The following is a 20,467-nucleotide window of genomic DNA, read 5'->3' as shown; positions in this document are numbered from 1 at the left end:
TGTAAGTACTTACTCACATCTAATAGAAGGGCATTATTTTTTTCTGTCATGATGCCTCACTGGCATAAATACATGAACAAAGATACATTATCCATTCATCCATCCATTTTCTTAGTCAATTATCCTCACGAGGGTCGCGGGAGTGCTGGAGCCCATCCCAGCTGTCAACGGGCAGGAGGCGGGGTACACCCCGAACTGGTTTCCAGCCAATCGCAGGGCATGTGGAGACAGACAAGAGTCGCACTCACAATCACACGTAGGGGCAATTTAGAGGGTCCAATTAATGGTGCATGTATTTGGGATGTGGGAGTAAACCGGAGTGCCGAAAGAAAACCCACACAGGCACGGAGAGAATACAGGCGGTTCCAGGATTTGAACCCTGGTGCCCTAACCAGACTAGCCACAGTGCCACCCCTCTCTCTCTCTCATATATATGATAGATAGATAGATAGATAGATAGATAGATAGATAGATAGATAGATAGATAGATAGATAGATAGATAGATAGATAGATAGATAGATAGATAGATAGATAGATAGATAGATAGATAGATAGATAGATAGATAGATAGATAGATAGATAGATAGATAGATAGATAGATAGATAGATAGATAGATAGATAGAAATGCTAGCAAGACGTTGTATTTTATGGAAAAGTAACACGCTGTACATGGATATTGCTGGAGTCCAGTGAGCAAGAAATGTCACCGGCATAACATGATAAGCTCTGCCTGTCCTGATTTTTGACAGAATGGGGAAACTTTTTTTTTTTTTTGCTGCGGTGCAAAAGCCCGATATGAAAATGCACAGTGCAGCTTGCCGCCAGATCTCACCGATTTGGCCGGGGACAGGCAGGCTTGGATGTGCCACGGCACCCAAATATAGGACTGCAGCAAAATTCAAGGGGGCTAAAAAAAAATCTTGATTACAGTAATTAAATTTACATTTGGATAGCAGACTTTCAATTTTTTTCATGATCCTCTCACTCAGAAAATCTTATTGATGATAACGCATTCTAAAAAAGTGTGCGTATCGGTCTGAAAAGAGAAGTGGCCTCAGCTCTTTGGGCGAGTCCATGGGACAGATAATGAATTCAGATTATTAGACTTTTAAGCAGCAGGTAGAAGTTGAAAATGAATGAAGTTCATTGGCAGGGTCTGGTCATCTAATTATATTGAGCAGTATTCCTGAAGCAAAAATGATATCCTCATCCTCTGTTTAATTTGAATATGACCATCGTCAGAACTGCTGAGTCATACGGTGATTCAATTTAGTTTTTAACCAGTATCCGAACGGTACCATTAAAATACATTTTTAAAAAATCCAGATGATGTTAGGGGCAAAACCGCAGTGTACATTTTGTGCCTTTCTAGTAGGGCTGGTCTATATGATCATTGCGAACATCTCACAAAGATTCCTGTGTTAGACAGTCTCACAAAAAACTGCTCTTGGTGTTTGATACATCTTGATGTTCTCTAACAGTTTTGTTATGACGGTGCGATGACTTTGGCTGTTCTATTGAAAGATTGAACCAACAGCATCAATCTCCTGCTATTTTCTGGGCAATGTTGGCATTACAGCATTTTTTTTTTTTTACCAATTTTTAATAATGCACCACATACACTGATATCTTGGGCTTGGTGGGATTTGGGTCAGGTGGCAGGTGGGGGGTAGGAGGGTGCTGCGGGGTAGCAGTATCTGGGAGCGCTACTCCTCCCTTCCTCATGAACCAATCCAGATTTTAATCCCCTGGTTGGGGAGAAACCATTAGTGCTGACCATTGGGGACTTGTGAAGCAAAGAAACAGGGGGCAGGTGGGTTTTCCACTCTGCTCATGGCGGTGCTCCTAGGACCAAGCTCCCCATACCCCCGGCTGGATGTCTGCTCGGGGTAGGGGCTCCCCTATCATGCCACATGGCTCCTCTCTGGGGTATCCCCCTTATCGTTCCTCTGTTGGTGGCTTCCTGCTGTCTCGTCTCGGTGGCCAGCTTTTGGTTGCCTTGGTGGGGCCGGTTAACCCCTCGGTGTTTGTGGTGACCCATCTACTGGGCAACTCTCAGGCGGGCTCCTGGACCTGACCATGCCTCCTTGGTGGATGGGGTAACTCAGCCCCCGTGGTGCAGACGCAGCAATTTTACGTAATTTTAGAATGTTATTGGGCACACAAGACAGTATCGATTCACATACATGTTTGCGTGTATATATTGCAAAAAAAAAAAAAAAAAAAAAAAAAAAAAAAAAGAGTACGACGGTGAAACGGGAAGAGTACTGATTAGGGGAGGACACTTTGATCTCAAATGAGCAGAGGAGCCAATAAAGCCATTCGAGTAGCAAATCAGTGCTTCGTAGCTTTATTGTTCCCGCCATCCAGCTGAGATGTGAAACAAGAGAGGGGAGTTAACCCCGAGGAAGACAACTTCGGCCCCGGAAAAGACATTTTCTGGCCACGGTCAGGTGACTGTAGCAGGAAGGTTAACACGGTATTTTCGCAAAACTGGCATTTTTTTTGTGTCTGTGCCCATGCCATTATCTCTTTAAGCCACATCTTGTTTTGTTTCCAGTTTAGGTTCATTTCAGCTTGATTATTTGGTTGTTGGACTGTTTATTTTGCTTTTTTCAAATGAAATATTTTTTGAGATTCCTGGACTCCTGCCTTCTATCCCCGCCTAGTTGATCTTGGGTCCTCTGCATCCATGCCTTGCCTCCCTCGCTTTCACTAGCCCAAACTTTGACATTTTTATCAGAATCATCATCAGGGAAATATCGTGTCATTATTAAATGAAAGAATATGAATGGTCTTTAATAAATTCAAGATGGGCTACTTCGTGAAAGTATCTTCTTCTTTTTCTTGTCCCGTTACGGGTCGCCACGACGTGTCATCTTTTTCCATCCAAGCCTATCTCGTGCATCTTCCTCGCTAACCCCAACTGTCCTCATGCCCTCCCTAACAACATCCATCAACCTTCTCTTTGGTCTTCATCTCACTCTTTTTCCTGGCAGCTCCATCCTCAGCACCGTTCTACCAATATACTCACTCTCTCGCCTCTGAACATGTCCAAACCGCTGTCTGCTCTCTCGAACCTTGTCTCCAAAACATCCAACTTTGGCTGTCCTTCTAATGAGGTGATTTCTAATCCTATCCAACCTGCTCACTCCGAGCGAGAACCTCAACATCTTCTTTTCTGCTACCTCCAGTTCTGCTTCCTGATGTTTCTTCAGTGCCACCGTCTCTAATCCGTACATCATGGCCGGCCTTACCACTGTTTTATAAACTTTGCCCTTCATCCTGGAGGAGACTCTTCTGTCGCATAGAACACCAGACACCTTCCGCCAACTGTGTCACCCTGCTTGGACCCGTTTCTTCACTTCCTTACCACACTCTCCATTGCTCTGTATTGTTGACCCCAAGTATTTGAAGTCGTCGACCCTCGCTATCTCTTCTCCCTGGAGCGTCACTCTTCCTCCTCCGCCCCTCTCATTCACGCACATATATTCTGTTTTACTTCGGCAAATCTTCATTCCTCTCCTTTCCAGTATGTGCCTCCATCTTTCAAATTGTTCATCCGCCCCCTCCCTGCTTTCACTGCAGATCACAACATCAACTGCAAACATCATGGTCCAAGGGGATTCCAGTCTAACCTCATCTGTCAGCCTATCCATTACCACTGCAAACCAGAAGGGGCTCAGCGTGGATCCCTGATGCAGTCCCACGCGCACCTTAAATTCTTCTGACACCCCTACGGCTTAAATGAAAGAATATGAATGGTCTTTAATCAATTTAAGATGGGCTACTGAGTGAAAGCATAATTTTAATCACAGAATACAAGAGATCTAAATTTGAATTCAAATGAAACGCCACAAAATTGAGCTGCGGTTAAAGGTTAAGGTTAAATGGGACAGATGAGGCCGGCCTGTGCACTACATTTCCTTTGTTGTTCGTATTAAATATTAATGGTGACTACTGTGTGTAGGCTGCAACACTAAGCGTGGGCCTCTTCCAGCTCCTTTAATCCTGTTTGTTCTGGGTCCAAATACTACGTGATCGGCAAATTTACACTACAGTTTATTACATTGCAAATCTATGAACCTGCATCCCCCTCACAGACAAACAGGCACACACACACATCCAGAAACGTACACTCAAACACGACGCTGCGCAGTGCAGTCACACAATCCGCACATGCCCATTCCCAACACCGCTCTGGAGTCTGTGATCATTTTAAGATGTAACAGTCATGTATTTTGCTGCTTTATGAAAACAGATATGCATGTCATGTTGTTAAAAGGCCCTTGAATATTTGGAAGGGTTAATGCGTGATCACGATTTATTTTAAATTGTTGACATTGGCTGCACGGTGGTTCAGTTGGTAAAGCGTTGGTCTCACAGTTCAGAGGTCCCGGGTTCAATCCCGGACCTACCTGTGTGGAGTTTGCACGTAATCCCCGTGCCTGCGTGGGTTTCCTCCGGGCACTCCGGTTTCCTCCCACATTCCAAAAACACGCAACATTAACTGAATACTCTAAATTGCCCCTAGGTGTGATTGCGAGTGGGGTTGTTTGTGCGTCTGTTTGTCTCAATGTGCTCTGTGATTGGCTGGGGACCAGTTCAGGGTGTACCCCGCCTCCTCTCCGTTGACAGCTGGGATAGGCTCCAGGACTCCCCGCGACCCTTGTGACGAAAAGCGGCGAAGAAAATGGATGGATGGATGAAGGGACATGAACTCATTTTGCAAATGAGGTAATGTGAACGGGGTCATGGAACAAATTCAGTTTCTAAGGCTAACCATAGTACTTACTCTTCAGGTCTTGAACATTTCCATCACTAACGGCTAAATGGGTTTTATTACCTAATATATCCAAATCAATTGTTCAAATTGGGATTCAGCATTTACAAAGGTTGACCATTGCATTTATTTATTTATTTATTTAATTATCATCATTTCTGAGCAAAAATGTTTTATATTTAAAGGTAAAGTACATTTTAAATACATTTCAAATGTCTTCTAATAAATAATACAAGCGTGGTGTAGAGGTATGCCAGAGGATCGAGTGGTGGTGATGAAGCACGGCCTGGCAACAAACCCTGCATCCCTTTCAAGACTTCTTGAAAAAGCTTTAACAAGTACCATGGCACAAATGTCTGGAGCGAATCAGAATATATAAGATGATGCAGGTCAAGGGGTTAACCTCCAACAGAAGTTCACTGATAAATGCTGAGGCAGGAGCGTTGAGTGAACGGGCAGCCACTAAACATCCTGGGGTTATCTAAGTCACAGGCGGTATTACATTTATCTGGAGACTGGATTCGCTCCACTGGAAAACATTTGGTCCACTACCTTGTTCTGTCCCTCGTGTCTTATCCCAGTTGAAGAAACTGAATGGGGAGGCACATCTGACAATTCATCAAGACTGTGGACTCCGTATTGATGAATAGTTTTCCGCAGCTTTAAGGTATGGCTTAGGCCAAACTGAGAGTTTAACATTGTCCTAGTTTGCAGAGTCAGCTTCAAAATATTAACCACGTCATTTTGGAACATCTTTGTCTGAACCCCAAAAAAAAAAAACGAGAGCTAAAATGTCATCGTTGAACGTGCAAATTATGTGTCCACTTTCTAATGAGAATGAGAATAGACATTTCTCTTTTTGGTAGCATTGAAGCCTTGAAGATAAGTAGCCTGCAAGGTTTGATGGACTTTTTGTGCGGCATACCACTGACAGAGGCGAATTAATGACCCACCTGGAGAGAGACTGGTGTCTGGGGAGGTTTATAAATAGAGTGAGGGTTTGACGGAAAGTCTGTGATATGTGTGTTTTACTTAGTCTTACTAATATTAGATGACCCACCAAGACTGGAGGGAAAAAAAACTCTCTAGGTGAAATAAGTCGACAGACACATGCTCTCTTTACTACCAGTTTGGAATTGAGCAATAACTTGCAGTAGTTTTGCAGTAAAATATAGGTAGGGGCACATTTGAGAGATCGAGGCAAATAAGGCTTTACCTTACACACTATTTCCTTTACGTTTTCAGGATTTTTTTTTCTTACATGTAAAGTAATCTGGTACCGTTAATGAAAAATATTCCAAATTTGGATTGCTTCATAGGTTTACATTGTTAATGTGGTGAGTTAGAGGCTGATTGTTGGTTTCAGCACTTGCTCGCTTTACTACTAGCGGGCCAAGCAACCTTGACAGGTGTTACCAGAGCAACAAATGGCTAAAGTTATGGACTGTGACTGTGGATCATATTCATCATATTGGAGGACTTGTTCATTTTGGATAACATTTGTTAAAAAAAAAAAACTGAGTTGTTATTCAGAGTGCAACTAACTTCAGCTGCCGAAGAGGTAGCATAGCGAGCTAGCTCAGAGCTAAGTAAAGTAAGCAAACATTTCACTATCCACCATAAAAGTTTTGGGTCCACCAACACCTTGCGCTAGGGTTACAGTATGTTCTCTGTGGCCACAGCAGTCCTGTTTCATCCAGAGATGGACATGAGACAACGTGGAGGGACAGGATGGACATTTATGACATGTGATCAAAGGTGGGTAGTGACACACTAAATTTACTGTTTCCCTATGTTATCTAACTTTTTGTTGTTGTCAGAGTACATTTAATCCGACGTGATGCTTTTACTTCAGTATTATTGTTTGAAAAAAATACTTTAATAGACACACCGAGCTACATTGTTTGTAATATTGCTTGTGGGCGGCACAGCGGCGCAGCTGGAAAGCGTTGCCCTCACAGTTCTGGGGACCCAGGTTCAATCCCAGCCCTCCCTGACATTAAAGTTTGTGAGTTCGCATTACAAAAGCATCATCGATATTAGATAAAACTCAAAGTTTGAACTCTAATCCCGCGCAATCAAAGGCTCTCCAAGAATAGTCGGAATGATTGAGTGCGGAGAAACCGGGCGACGACGGTTAATGGGGAATGGTGAAAGGACAACGTGTCCGCTTTGATTAAATACTGTTGTGTCAGATATTTACTTGCCAATTATTGAAATGAATCCTGGCCAGCTTGAAACACTTGCTAGACATTAAACATGACCTTTCCCTGAAACCAAATTCAATCACCTCAAAGTCGGGGCCTTATCAATATTAACCTCCAATTAAATGTACCAACCAATAAAAATCCCTTCTGGCTTTCTAAAAAAAAAAAAAGTACATTTTTTTTTTCGGAAAAGTTACCGATACCTTTCATTATGCTGGTGAAACTGGATGTTACTTAAGAGTGAAAGAGGATAATACACGTACACACCTCTTTTGTCAAAAGATTAGTTAAATCTCCAAAGTGCTTGGAAGCGGCCAAAGGCAAAATACATACAAAAGAAACCACGAAAGGCTGCAGTGCAGCGTTGCTTACTTTTCTCATAATTTTTTTTAGGTTGCAGATTGCATTACACTGAAGGCTTCCGGCTGGATTAGTTCTTTTGATGGATTTTCATGCCAAAATATATTAATTGAAATTCCAGTACTATTTTGAATAATGCTCTGATCTCTGATGGAAGTGACCTTCGTCTGAACATTTTAAATGTTTTTCTCCAATTTAATCTGCATGCCAGCGAGCAATAACTCGTCATGTGGTAACTGAGTATTAGTAAACAATATTTATCCTGCAGCTCCACAGTAAAGTGTGATTTGAGGAACTCCTTTAAAATTTGAATGGATCCTTTGGGAACAAACATAAAGTGCAGCAGCTCCTGAGCCTGCAGTCGCTTTCTCTTAACAATCAAGTAAAATAATGGCGCGCTGCATCTACCTTGAGGTGGGAAGTTAGAGGTGTCATATTCTTTACTGAGCTAGCTTTTGTCTCTTTTCTATAATAATTTCAATGCTGGCGCATTAACAGCAAATTATATTGAAGACTGGAACAGAGTGGGAGTTCGTTCATATTGAGTGCTGACCATTGCGAACCAAAACAGCTTCTGTAGTCATCCTGTATATCTTTATAATTGTATATAACTATTATTTTATAGAAGATCAATATAGCACTCTAGTAATGTAATAAGTTAGAAATAATATATTCACATCCTTATTCTTATATTAGTAACAGCAGTATCCTGAATTTTGATTAAAAGCAAAAAAAATTGACTACCAAACAAAACTATGAAATCACCAAGACCTGTATATTAAACATAAATGTTTTTATTGTCCCACATAATGGTGATTAGTATTTATAGTCTAATTGCAACCTCTTCATATTTTGTAATAAATGTATATTTTTAAACGGATCGCCGTTTGCACATTGTGTCAGCTCCACGTGCAGTATGGTCGATTGTCTTGTATCATTATTTGAGATTGCCTTCTGACCCGCAACCAGCCCGTCTGTTTCCACATGACAACGGGAAGTCTGGTTTATGTCACCCGGGTCGTAAATTGCTCATCAGTCCTCCTCCAGCCATTCTGTGGCCAGTCTACCACAAAGGCCTGATTGATGGAGTACGTTAGCAATTGTTGACCTTCTGGATGGTTCTATCTCCCCAAGGGATCACTGAAAGTCCGTTTTAGTGACTATAGGTTTCTTGTTCCCCTTTCTGACCAAGGCCCTTTACTTCGATTAGCTGAACGGCCACATCTAGGAAAGGTCCTGGTAGTGCCAAATCTCTTCAATTTTCAAATAATCAAGACCGCTGTATTTTTCAGGACCTGAAATTCTTTTGTATCCTTCCCCAGATTTGTGCCCTGACACAGTCTGGTGTCGGAGGTCTGCAGACAATTCATTAGACTTCATTTCTTTGTTTCTGCTCTGGTATGGACTTCCAACTATGAGACAATCCTATCCTAGATATCTTTGGGTGAGAGGTGAGATACACTCTGAAGCTGTTGCCAGCTAAGCGCAGGTGCTTTAGAGATACCCCAGATAAACAGGTAGCGAAAACATGAATGAAAACAACGCAAAGCTACCACACAAAAGTTAACCATTGTTACTAAAGGCTGCATTGGAGTTTACATAGACTTTGCACTCCAGCAATAATGCTACATACAGTGAATAAAATGAGTATTTGAACACCCTGCTATATTGCAAGTTCTCCCACTTAGAAATCATGGAGGGGTCTGAAATTTTGACCGTAGGTGCATGTCCACTGTGAGTGAGATAATCTAAAAACAAAAATCCACAAATCACAATGTATGATTTTTTTAACGATTTATTTATTTTTCCTGATACAGCTCCAAATAAGTATTTGAACACCTGAAAAAAAAACAATGTCGATATTTGGTACAGTAGTCCGTTGTTTGCAAATACAGAGGTCAAACGTTTCTTGTAGTTGTTCACCAGGTTTGCACACACTGCAGGAGGGATTTTGGCACATTCCTCCACACAGATCATGTCTAGATCAGACAGGTTTCTGGGCTGTTGCTAAGAAACATGGAGTTTCAGTTCCCACCAAACATTTTCTATTGGGTTTAGGTCTGGAGACTGGCTAGGCCACGCTAGACCCTTGAGATGCTTCTTACGGAACCACTCCTTGGTTTTCCTGGCTGTGTGCTTCGGGTCATTGTCATGTTGAAAGACCCAGCCATGACCCATCTTCAATGCTCGGACTGAGGGAAAGAGGTTATTCCCCAAAATCTCAAAATACATGGCCGCGGTCATCTTCTCCTTAATACAGTGGAGTCGACCTTTTCCCATGTTCACCCCAAAGCATGATGCAACCACACCCATGCTTCACAGTAGGGATGGTGTTCTTGGGATGGAACTCATAATTCATCTTCTGACCTTCTGCTATGACTCCTCTGTATCGTCCAAATGGCCATTGGCAAACTTAAGACGGGCCTTGACATGTGCTGGTTTAAGCAGGGGAACCTTCCATGCCATGCATGATTTCAAACCATGACCTCTTAGTTTATTACCAACAGTCACCTTGTAAACGGCGGTCCCAGCTCTTTTCAGGTCATTGACCAAGTCCAAGAAAACTTGCAATATAGCAGGGTGTTCAAATACTTATTTTCTTCACTATATAACTTGACCACTACAACATACCTGGCCGATTTATTCATTCAATTATCTTCCATACAGCCTATCCTCACTAGGATTGGGGGTGTACTGGAGCTTTTTCTGTTTCACTCTGAGCTGCACACTGAACCACAGGCCACATTTAAACAACCATCTGCAGTCAAATTCACACCTAAGGGCAATTTAGAGTGTTCAGTTAACCTACAAGGCATGTTTTTGGGATGTGGAATCCCGAGAAAACCCTCGGAGGCACGGGAGAACATGCAATCTTTACAGATGCGAGGCCGGTTTTGAACCCTCTTCCTCAGAACTGTGAGGCCAATGTGCTAACCGGTCAATCAACGTGCCTCCACGGCCGATTTAGTCTGACAACAACTTATCAGAGGTGATTTAAAAAAAATAAAATAAAATAAAAAAAAAGGGAACTTTTACTTACGGTTTACACTTGAGCCACTCATCTTTGAAATCCAACTCAGGAATAGAGATCTCCGACTTTCCCAGTGGGAAATTTGACTTTGGAGGGCATTTTTTTTGAAACGTCCAACTAAGAACATGGAAATTTAGAAGACATTGAGAGCTTCCGCCGACATTCAGAGAAAAGACTTACTATAATTTACGACAAAGAAATATGCTTTGAATCTGAAATCCTGAAAAACGAGTTAAACAACATTAACAGGATTAATCAAGGCATCATCATTTTTCATTGTAATTACTTATTTTAAGCTTCAAGCCTTCTATTTTGAAGGGTACGCACTGGAATTCAGCATTTTGGCATGAAAAGCAACTTCATGCGGCATGAGTTTTTTTTTTTTTTTTTTAATCCAGGTTCACGCTTCTTTTTTCTCGTGATTTTTAGAGTATTTCCACTTTTTAATATTTCTGCACTGTACGTTGTTTAAATTGTATTTTTTTATTTTCATTTTTTTCATTTTTAGTTTTTTTTCCTTGTTTCGAATGTTTAATTTCTTTGTATTCAAATGATTTCTGAAATTATGTAAAGCACATTGAGTTACCTTGTGTATGAAATGTGCTGTACAAATAAATTTACTTTGCTTTGCTTTTGTTCCATCGCCTTTGGGTATTTCTCACCAATTTAATATTTAGGTGTACTTTCCACTTGTACAGTTATGTGCCACTTAATTGACAATAGTGTGTTTTGCAAGCATGCAGCCTCACTTGACTGCTGGAATATTTATTTCTTGGTTATAATGAGCTGAGCTGAGCTGAGTTACAAAGTGATTAAGAGCGGACCGTTTTACTGACATTTAAAGACTTTGATCAAAACGGGGCTGCACCGTGGTGAAATCGGTGTGGGTTGCAGTCACTGAAAATATCTTCCCGTGGATGAGAATTTAACCAGCTGCTCTGATAAAGACTGATGTTAAAATCCATTTTTTTTTCCCCCAGCACATTTATTATAAAGGCATGTAACTCTGACAGCTTATTCTCTCAGACAACAACTTCGTAAATAGTGATCATCTGTTGATGTCGGGATGTCTTGTGAGCAGACTGTATTGTGCCTTGAGGGCAAACAAAACGGGAATGTATTGATTAATGGGCTGTCCTCTTGTAAGACAACAATTGCACCATTTCATCGGTCTTTGGAATGATGATACCAAGGCGATATGTGGTGATTACCCTTCAAGTATGCTGGTCTTGTTTTTGTATCCCTTTCAGTGAATGAAATACGTCAGTAGAAAAGCAACGAGCGAATGGCCTTGAATGTGTACGACTGTATTTCCTTTAAAGTAGAGAAGTGAAATGAAAGCCCATCAACTGGGTTAAGTGTAATGTGTAGGGGAACACGTAGAATTGATCAGAAAGAGTCTTTTGGGGGAGGCATAGATAATTTTGTGCACCAGTAACAGTAAAACCTCTTTAGTAACGCCTTGAGCATTAAAGTTTACTCTCCTGTATTTCAGCCTCCAAAGCAAGCCTATTTCTGAGTATAGTGAAGAGGGATCACTTTGAAAATTTTAGCTTGAATGTTTGTCAGAAGAGTTTATAAAATTACTATACTATAACTACAACTTCGGCATCATTTGTGTTTTCCCAACAGGGAGCGGAAGAAAACATTTTTGAATACATAATGACTGAACCATCCCTCTCCAGGTCGGGGATGAGATCCTTCCCCAAGTGGAGGAGTTCAAGTATCTTGGGGTCTTGTTCACGAGTGAGGGAAGAATGGAGCGGGAGATTAACAGACGGATCGGTGCAGCGTCTGCAGTGATGCGGACTTTGTATCGGTCCCTTGTGGGAAAGAGGGAGCTAAGTTGAAAGGCGAAGCTCTCAATTTACCAGTCGATCTACGTTCCTACCCACACCTATGGGCACGAGCTGTGGGTCGTAACCGAAAGATCAAGATCCGAAAGCATTCGAAATGAGTTTCCTCCGCAGGGTGTCCCGGCTCTCCCTGAAGATAGGGTGAGAAGCTCAGTCATCCGGGAGGGTCTCAGTGTCGAGCCGCTACTCCTCCGCATTGAGAGGAGCCAGATGAGGTGGCTGGGACATCTGATTCGGATGCCTCCTGGACACCTCCCTGGTGAGGCGTTCCCGGCACGTCCCACCGGAAAGAGACCCCAAGGACGACCCGGGACACGCTGGAGAGACTATGTCTCTCGGCTGGCTTGGGAACGAATCGGGATCCCTCTGGAAGAGCTGGAAGAAGTGGCTGGGGAAAGGGAAGTCTGGGTATCCCTGCTGAAGCTACTTCCCCCGCGACCTGACCCAGAAAAGCGATAGATAATGGATGGACGGATGGATGGCTGGATGACTGAATCATTAATTCTAGTCGAACAATATATGGTAAAATACAAATTTTGTTAATCGCTTCAAAACCATGCAGAAGGGACATGATCTTGACATAAGAAGAACAATTTCCCTGAATCAACTCCTTGTGTTGGCAATAATATTGGAGGATCTGCCAAGACACCTCGTGTTGTGGTACAGCTGGCGAATAGATGGCTATTATTGTATAAACCTTTTCACAATTGAATGTCATTTTAATAACTCTTTTTACACCACAGACTTTTTCTGTCTGTATTGAATACCTATATTGCTTTTTCTGACCAAGAAATGACATTGTTCATTCTAAGCCCATCATTATGAAGTTATTTGCTTGGTTAGCGCTATTCAAACCATTCACCTACATAGCGTGTCAAATATCCATTTTTCACAGGTTTCTGACCCTCATACCTGAATATGTATGCATAGATTTGTGAAACTTATTACAGGAGATTGCTTTTGCGGTTGTGCAGTACACACCCAATGTATACAGGGACTGTTCAGTGCGGTTGCTATAAGTTCATAATATTAATTTGTGAAAGATCCCATATTTTGTCAATTTAGACCTCCATAGAGTAATTCTCTAACATGGACTTAGCATAAAAGTGCCAATTTATGTTCAAAAACCACCTTGGTTTTGTCAGGCCAGTGTTCAGAAGGTTTACTTCTGTTTGACCCAGTTTAATACCAGCTTTGTTCATATTTGGCTAAGACTGCTTGCTCCCTGTCCTCTGACTGTTGGCCTTCATGTATTAGACACTCTTGTGAGAGCAGACATGTTTGTTATATTGACACCGCTGGCTCAGGAAGAGGATGGTAGGCATATGTCTATACCGTCACTGGTGACGGAGATGAGCTCAAGAAATTCAAATGATTTCCTTTCAGGCCTCTGTAGAAAAAACTCTGCAACTCGGGAATCCGTGGATGATTTAAATTCATATTTGACATGTTTACTAAGGAATTGTAGAGCCCAAATTAAATCCCAATTATTAGAAAAAGTTGGTTTGGTAAAATATGGCACCTTTGCCATATTTATGCCGGAGGGTGTTCACGAGCTGTGCACATTTCTGCCCGTGCCTCTGCAATTGTCTCGGGACGTTCAATTTAGGCATCTTTTTATGCACCGTCTTGGGTGGATAGGTAAGTGACATCAAATGGAAGAGACACATTTAAGGTTTGAAACGGCCTGGGGAAATGTAGCATTTGTGGATGGTACTGCGTTATATCAGCAAAAAAATTATCTTGACTACTGAAAGCTAGAGCCTGTATTTGATGTTAAAAATGACAACCACGCTAATGAGTAAGGTAAATAATGATGCCACTACTGTCCAACACTGGTAATGTGTCTAAAAACCAACATTCCCCCCGTGTCTCCATGGGTTTTCCCGGGGGACTCTGGTTTCATCCCACATCCAAAAAAATCTAAATTTGCCAAACGTGTGAACCTGAGTGCGAATGCTTGTTTGTTTCTATATGGCTGGCAACCAGTTCAGAGTGTACACCCCTTCTCCCCAATGATAGCTGGAAAATGATCCAGCGCTTCCACGACCCTCGTGAGGATAAGTAGCTCAAATAATGGTTGGCTGGATGGACATTTTTTTTATCATATTTTAATGTACCTTAATTTATATTGTCGTCACTTTAAATGATCCTTTTGGAAGCTCTCATCGCAACCCATTAGTTACAAAAGTGATCATAAACAACAGTGTCATGTGCAGGGCTTCTAAAAACGTTACTTGTGATGTCATCTTTTTAAATATTTTCAGTAAATATGGATATCAAACAGTTTTGGAGGAAATGTATGGCATGTTTGGAATAAATTGTCACATGGCCAGAGCTCTTTACCTCCTGGTTGTACCTTCGAAGGAGGATGGCTGCCTCAAACCCCCCCTAACCTCCCAAAAACCAACATAAATAGAGATAAGACCAAAAGGTTCTGTACACATGATCTTTAGCATGTTTAGTGCTAATTTATAGATTTGCAATTTGAATTTATTTGATATGTTTACAGAATAATTAAACAGAGCTTACGGCCATGCTACCCTGAGAACGCCCGATCTCGGAAGCTAAGCGGGTTTGGCCCTGGTTAGTACTTGGATGGGAGACCGCCTGGGAATCCCGGCTAAAAAGCAGAGGGGTTGCGTCAGCAAGGGCATCCGGCGTAAAACTGCCAGAACAAATGTGCATTCATCGGAGATGACACGCTGCGGCGCCCCACAACGGGACAAGCCGAAAGGAGAAGAAAAAAACAGAATAATTAAACATATCCTTGGTCACAATAGCCAATCCCCTGTGCCATTGCATATTGTAGCAAGGAGCATGCATTTGTCTACAAATACAAAGTACTTGGCGTGTCAGAGTACAATCTGTGGATGTAAACAATAGTATTAAATACACCGTTTCATCCAAACCGAATTCCAATGACGTCGTGATGTTGTGTTAAAGGAATAAAAACAGAATAAGATCATTTGTAAATCATGTTCAACGCATATTTCATTGAATACACTGCAAAGATGAGATTTAATGTTCAAATTGATCAAGTTTGTTTTTAGCAAATAATCATTGGATTACAATGTTGTGGCTGCAACCCATTCCACACAAGCTGGGACAGGTGGCAAAGTAGATTGTGAAAGTTGAAGGATGCGCATCAAACACCTGTTTGGAACATCCCACAGGTGAACAGGCTAATGGGGAACAGGTGGGTGCCATGATTGATATAAAAGGGTGAGTGCCATGATTGGGTACAAAGGAGGGCCCCTGAATTGCTCAGTCATTCCCAAGCAAAGCAGGGGTTCATCTTTTTGCAAACAAGTGCGTGACAGAAATGTTGAATAGTTTAAGGACAATGTTCCTCAATGTCCAATTGCAAGGACTTCAGGGATTTCATCATCTACAGTCCATAATATCATCAAAGGTTTCAGCGAATCTGGAGAAATCACAACATGTATGAGGCAAGGCCGAAAAACCAACATTTAATCCCCATGACGTTCGATCCCTCAGGGTGCACTGCAGCAAAAAACCGACATCAATCTGTAAAGGATATCACCGCATGGGCTCAGGAATATTTCATAAAACCGCTGCAAGTAAACACAGTTTGGCGCTACATCCGTGAGTGCAAATTAAAACTCTACTATGCAAAGCAAAAACCATTCATCAACAGCACCCAGGAACGCGGCCAGCTTCTCTGGGCCTGAATTAATCTAAGATGGCCTGATGCAAAGTGGAAAAGGGTTCTGTGCTTCGAGGAGTCCACATTTCGAAATGTTTTTGGAAATTGTGGGCATTGCGTCCTCCAGGCCAAAGTGGACAATAACCATCTGGACTGTGACAGACGCTAAGTTCAAAGCTATCATCTCTGATGGAATGGGGCTGTGTTACAGCCAATGACATGGGTAACTTATATATAAGTCAAGGCACCATTAATGTTGAAATATTTGGAGAAACATATACTGCCATCCAGGCAATATATTTTTCATGGACACGCGTGCTTATTGCAGCAAGAAAATGCCAAATCACATTCTGCACTTACAACAGCGTGGCTTCATAGTAAAATATTGCAGGTATTAGATTGGCCTGCCTGCAATTTTGACCTGTCTCCCGTTGAAAATAAGTGGCGCATTATGAAGCGTGGAGACCTTGGACTGTTGAACAGCTGATGAACAGCTGAAGCTGTACATCAAGCAACAATGCAAAAGAATTCCACCAACAAAGCTTCAACAATTAGTGTCCTCTGTTCCCAAACGTTTGTTGAATGTTGTTTAAAAAATAAAAGTTATGTAACACTGTGGTAACCAGAATTCAATCCCAGCATTTTTGGCATGTCCTGTGAATATTAAATGTCTTGTCTTTGTAGTGTATAAAATTAAATATAGGTTGAACATGATTTGTATTGTTTTTGTGTTTAACCCAACGTCCCGACTTCAATGGAATTGTAATTACAAATAAGCAATAATGGATGTAAGCAACTCCTCAAAGGTTCAAAAAGGTTGTGTTTGTAAAAGGAGTTTTGCATCATCCAGTCGAATATGAAATAAACTCAAACAGTCCTCCTCGCAATGAAGGAAAACCAACGTTTCCTTCAAACTTCTTTTTCTTTTCGGCTTGTCTCGTTAGCGGTCGCCACAGCGTGTCATCTTTTTCCATCTGAGCCTATCTCATGCATCTTCCGCTCGAACACCCACTGTCGAGAACCTCAGTATATTCGTTTGTGCCACCTCCAGTTCTGCTTCCTGTTGTTTCTTCAGAGTCACTAGTGTCTCTAATCCGTACATCATGGCCGGCCTCACCACTGTTTTATAAACTTTGCCCTTCATCCTGACGGATACTCTTCTGTCACATAGAACACCAGACACCTTCCGCCAACTGTTCCACCCCGCTTGGACCCATTTCTTCACTTCCTTACCACACTCACCATTGCTCTGGATTGTTGACCGCATGTATTTAACGTCGTCCACCCTAGCTATCTCTTCTCCCTGGAGCTTCACTCTTCCTCCTCCGCCCCTCACATTTACGCACATATCTTCTGTTATACTTCAGGAAGCAGAACTTGAGGTAGCAGAAATGAAGATGTTGAGGTTCTCGCTTGGAGTGACCAGATTGGATAGGATTAGAAATGAGCTGATTAGAGGGACAGGCAAAGTTGGATGTTTTGGAGACGAGGTTCGAGAGAGCAGACTTCGATGGTTTGGACATGTTCAGACGCGACAGAGTGAGTATATTGGTAGAAAGGTGCTGAGGAGGGAGCTGCCGGGCAAAAGAGCGAGAGGAGGACCAAAGAGAAGGTTGAAGGATGTGGTGAGGGAAGACATGAGGACAGTTGGGGTTAGAGAGGAAGATGCACGAGATAGGCTAAGATGGAAAAAGGCGACATGCTGTGGCGACCCCTAACGGGACAAACCGTAAGGAAAAGAAGAAGATTCTGTTTTACTTCAGCTAATCTTCATTCCTCTCCTTTCCAGTGCGTGCCTCCGTCTTTCTAATTGCTCATCCGCCTCCTCCCTGCTTTCACTGCAGATCACAATATCATCTGCGAACATCTAAAGAGTCATTTTATGAAGTTATCCAGAGGAACCTCAGAAGTTTTAACACAAACAGAAAAGATGTTGATCTGCTGGAAAAACAACGATATCATCACCAGAGCAACAAACACGGGTCTGCAATATCTTGAAACAGTGATCAAGACATGGAACAAAGAGTGACATGCCTTTGAGCAACCACATCAACCGCAATGTATCGAACCGCATAATGAACACTGGGGAGGTTTAAAACATCACCGTCAACTCGTCTCGAGATACAGCATCACAATCAGGTCTGCGTAGTGGTGGTAGCCACTCATAAATAGCCATTGCATAACAATATTGGGAGAAATATAACCTTATTTACAGTTTAGCGATAACTAGTGTCGAAAAAAATAAATTTACTCGTGTTGCGATGTTTCCAATAAGTCCCATTCATGGGCAGCGTCCCATTTTTGGGACATCGTGATTTTCACGCATTATATGTCAAAATATTTAAGTGTTTTAATCTGAAGCCATCATTTGCTATCAGCAGAGGATAACTCATCGGTCAAAGTTAGCAGTTAGATTTTTGGGACGAGATTATAAATTGGTAAAGTTATCATATAATTTAACCATAAACGAAAAAGAAGTGTTATTTCCTTGATTGTGCCCTGTTAGGAGACTTTTATCTCAATAAGGCAAAAACTTGCCACCCTGCCCATGAATGGGTTAAGACGAGACCAAATACCTGTTGTCCAAGTCACTTTTGAAGGGGAAAAAAAAGGACGATTGTTTCAAAAATGAGGTTTCACACACATTGTGTGAAGTTTCCAAATGAAAAGCGCTCACGTGTATTTAAGGAGATGAAACTAAAATATGAAGCAACATCTAGCAAGCGTTAATTAGAAAACTCCTAACGCACTCATATATGGATCCCTTGAAGCGTAAGCAAGCAAAAAAAAAAAAAAAAAAAAAAGAAATAGACTGCAACACATAAACTTCACCAGTTTTGAGATTCTCATCTAACAGGACTCCTTTTTATTCTCCACATTGTTTGATTTAATTATGTTATCTATATTTGTCTTCTCTGGATTGTGTGTGTGTGTGCATCAAAAGATAGTCTCTTTTGTTAAACTAGGCCACATCATCATTAGATGCACGGGAAGGAAAAACGGCAAGAGGGTTTTGCGCTTCATTATCATCCTCACCAGAAGAAAGTACTCTTTTTTTTTTTTTTTTTTTTTCCTAAATGATTAAGCACATGCTCTTTGGCTGCACCGCTTTCTGTTGGTTGTTTGGGAGCCATTAGAGAGGGAGGAGAACAAGTGGGGCTAACATTTAAACAAAAATCTTGGCACTGACTAGTATCTGGGTTTCTCTCTGTGTGGAAATCACTGTCAAACTGCAGTCATACATTGAACTCAGGCTGTTGGGTGCTTCGTCCTTCCGCACATCTACTAAGTGCAGCTCTTTCGTCAACCAGCCATCCATTTTCGGAGCCGCTTATCCTCACGAGGGTCGCGGAAGTGCCGGAGCCAATCCCAGCCAGGGTAGGAGGCAGGGTAAGACCTTGAACTGGTTGCCAGCCAACCGCAGGGCACATGGAGACAGACGACAGTCGCACTCATAATTATACCTAGGGGCAATTTGGAGTTTCTAATTCATGTTGCATGTTTTTGGGATGTGGGAGGAAACCAGAGTGCTGGGCGAAATCCCACTCAGGCACGGGAAGAGCATGCAAACCCCACAGTGGTGTCGATTTGAACCCCGTCCTCAGAACTGTGAGGCCAACGCTCTATAGCTCTAAACAAAAGATGAACAGATATGGAGTTCCTGTCTATCTATTCTATCTAAAAAACTGATCTACTAAAAAAGACTGGATGGCTCATTGGCCACCAAAACTGAAGTCGCCATCCACCATCTTGATACTCCCAAAACAACCATGCCGACCTGTGCAGCGACAGTTAATTGCCAGTTTCGTTCGTGGCTGTGAGAAAACACTCCACAGGTAAGTTGGAAAGATTGACTTTGACACTGTTAAAGTTTGTTTGTAAAGGTTTTTTTTTTTCTAATTTTCTGATGAGCTTAATTCACTTGAACAAAGTTTTGTTCACGGTTGTTGTTCAGTCTGCTTCACCTTCGTAGGCCGACGATTTTTCACAAAAAAGCGGTCAATATTTTCCCAAACTTCATCAGTGATTAATCTTTTCATTTTCATACATTTTCCATGAAATTTTTGATGAATTTCATAATACAGAACTCTGCAAAGTGAATTTGATTTTCAAATGCGAGGAAAGAAGTTGAAATTTTCTGTCTGAAATAGGACGTCGCAGAGACAACGAATGAACAATGCGCTTAGCATGTATTTTCCCATTGCGAGTCCTTATTTCCAAAAATATATCAAACTGGTTGACTTAAAGTTTTATGTTTTGATGACAAAAATGCTTAGTTTTTTGCTATGTTATGATGATAGTGCTTCACAGAGTATTTTGGGAAAAGTTAACACCACAGAAATCGGGCCCTAGGTAATATGCAAGGTGTCTTTCCTTTCCACTTAGCCTTTTTGGGCTTACCAAATCAAATAAAAAAATCCTCCGTGTTACTAGAACTGAAAAAATGTCAAGCTCAGACGACCAGTTTTAATTCTGCATGCCAAACTTTGAGGAAAAACCTCGCCATAATCCAACCTGTAAACCATGTCCTCCATATGTTTTGGGAGTACCAAGATGG

At 41.8% G+C, this 20,467-nt stretch overlaps 1 protein-coding gene across 7 annotated transcripts in view; it reads right to left on the bottom strand.

Moving 5' to 3' along the window:
• Positions 1 to 20,467, bottom strand: part of grm4 (glutamate receptor, metabotropic 4) — a 174,506-nt gene that overhangs the window by 64,965 nt on the left and 89,074 nt on the right. The window contains exon 1 of one of the 7 annotated variants that reach the window (XM_061844088.1): positions 10,393 to 10,406. The exons of the other annotated variants lie outside the window; for them this stretch is intronic. The gene's annotated coding sequence lies outside the window, so the exon portion shown is untranslated. Of the gene's footprint in view, positions 1 to 10,392; positions 10,407 to 20,467 lie in introns of those variants that run through there. 7 annotated transcript variants of the gene reach the window in all.

Source organism: Syngnathoides biaculeatus, chromosome 2 (genome assembly GCF_019802595.1).
Source record: "Syngnathoides biaculeatus isolate LvHL_M chromosome 2, ASM1980259v1, whole genome shotgun sequence".
NCBI lineage: Eukaryota > Metazoa > Chordata > Actinopteri > Syngnathiformes > Syngnathidae > Syngnathoides > Syngnathoides biaculeatus.
The sequence above is the reverse complement of the archived record's forward strand: the minus strand, read 5'-3'. Positions and strand labels throughout refer to the sequence as shown.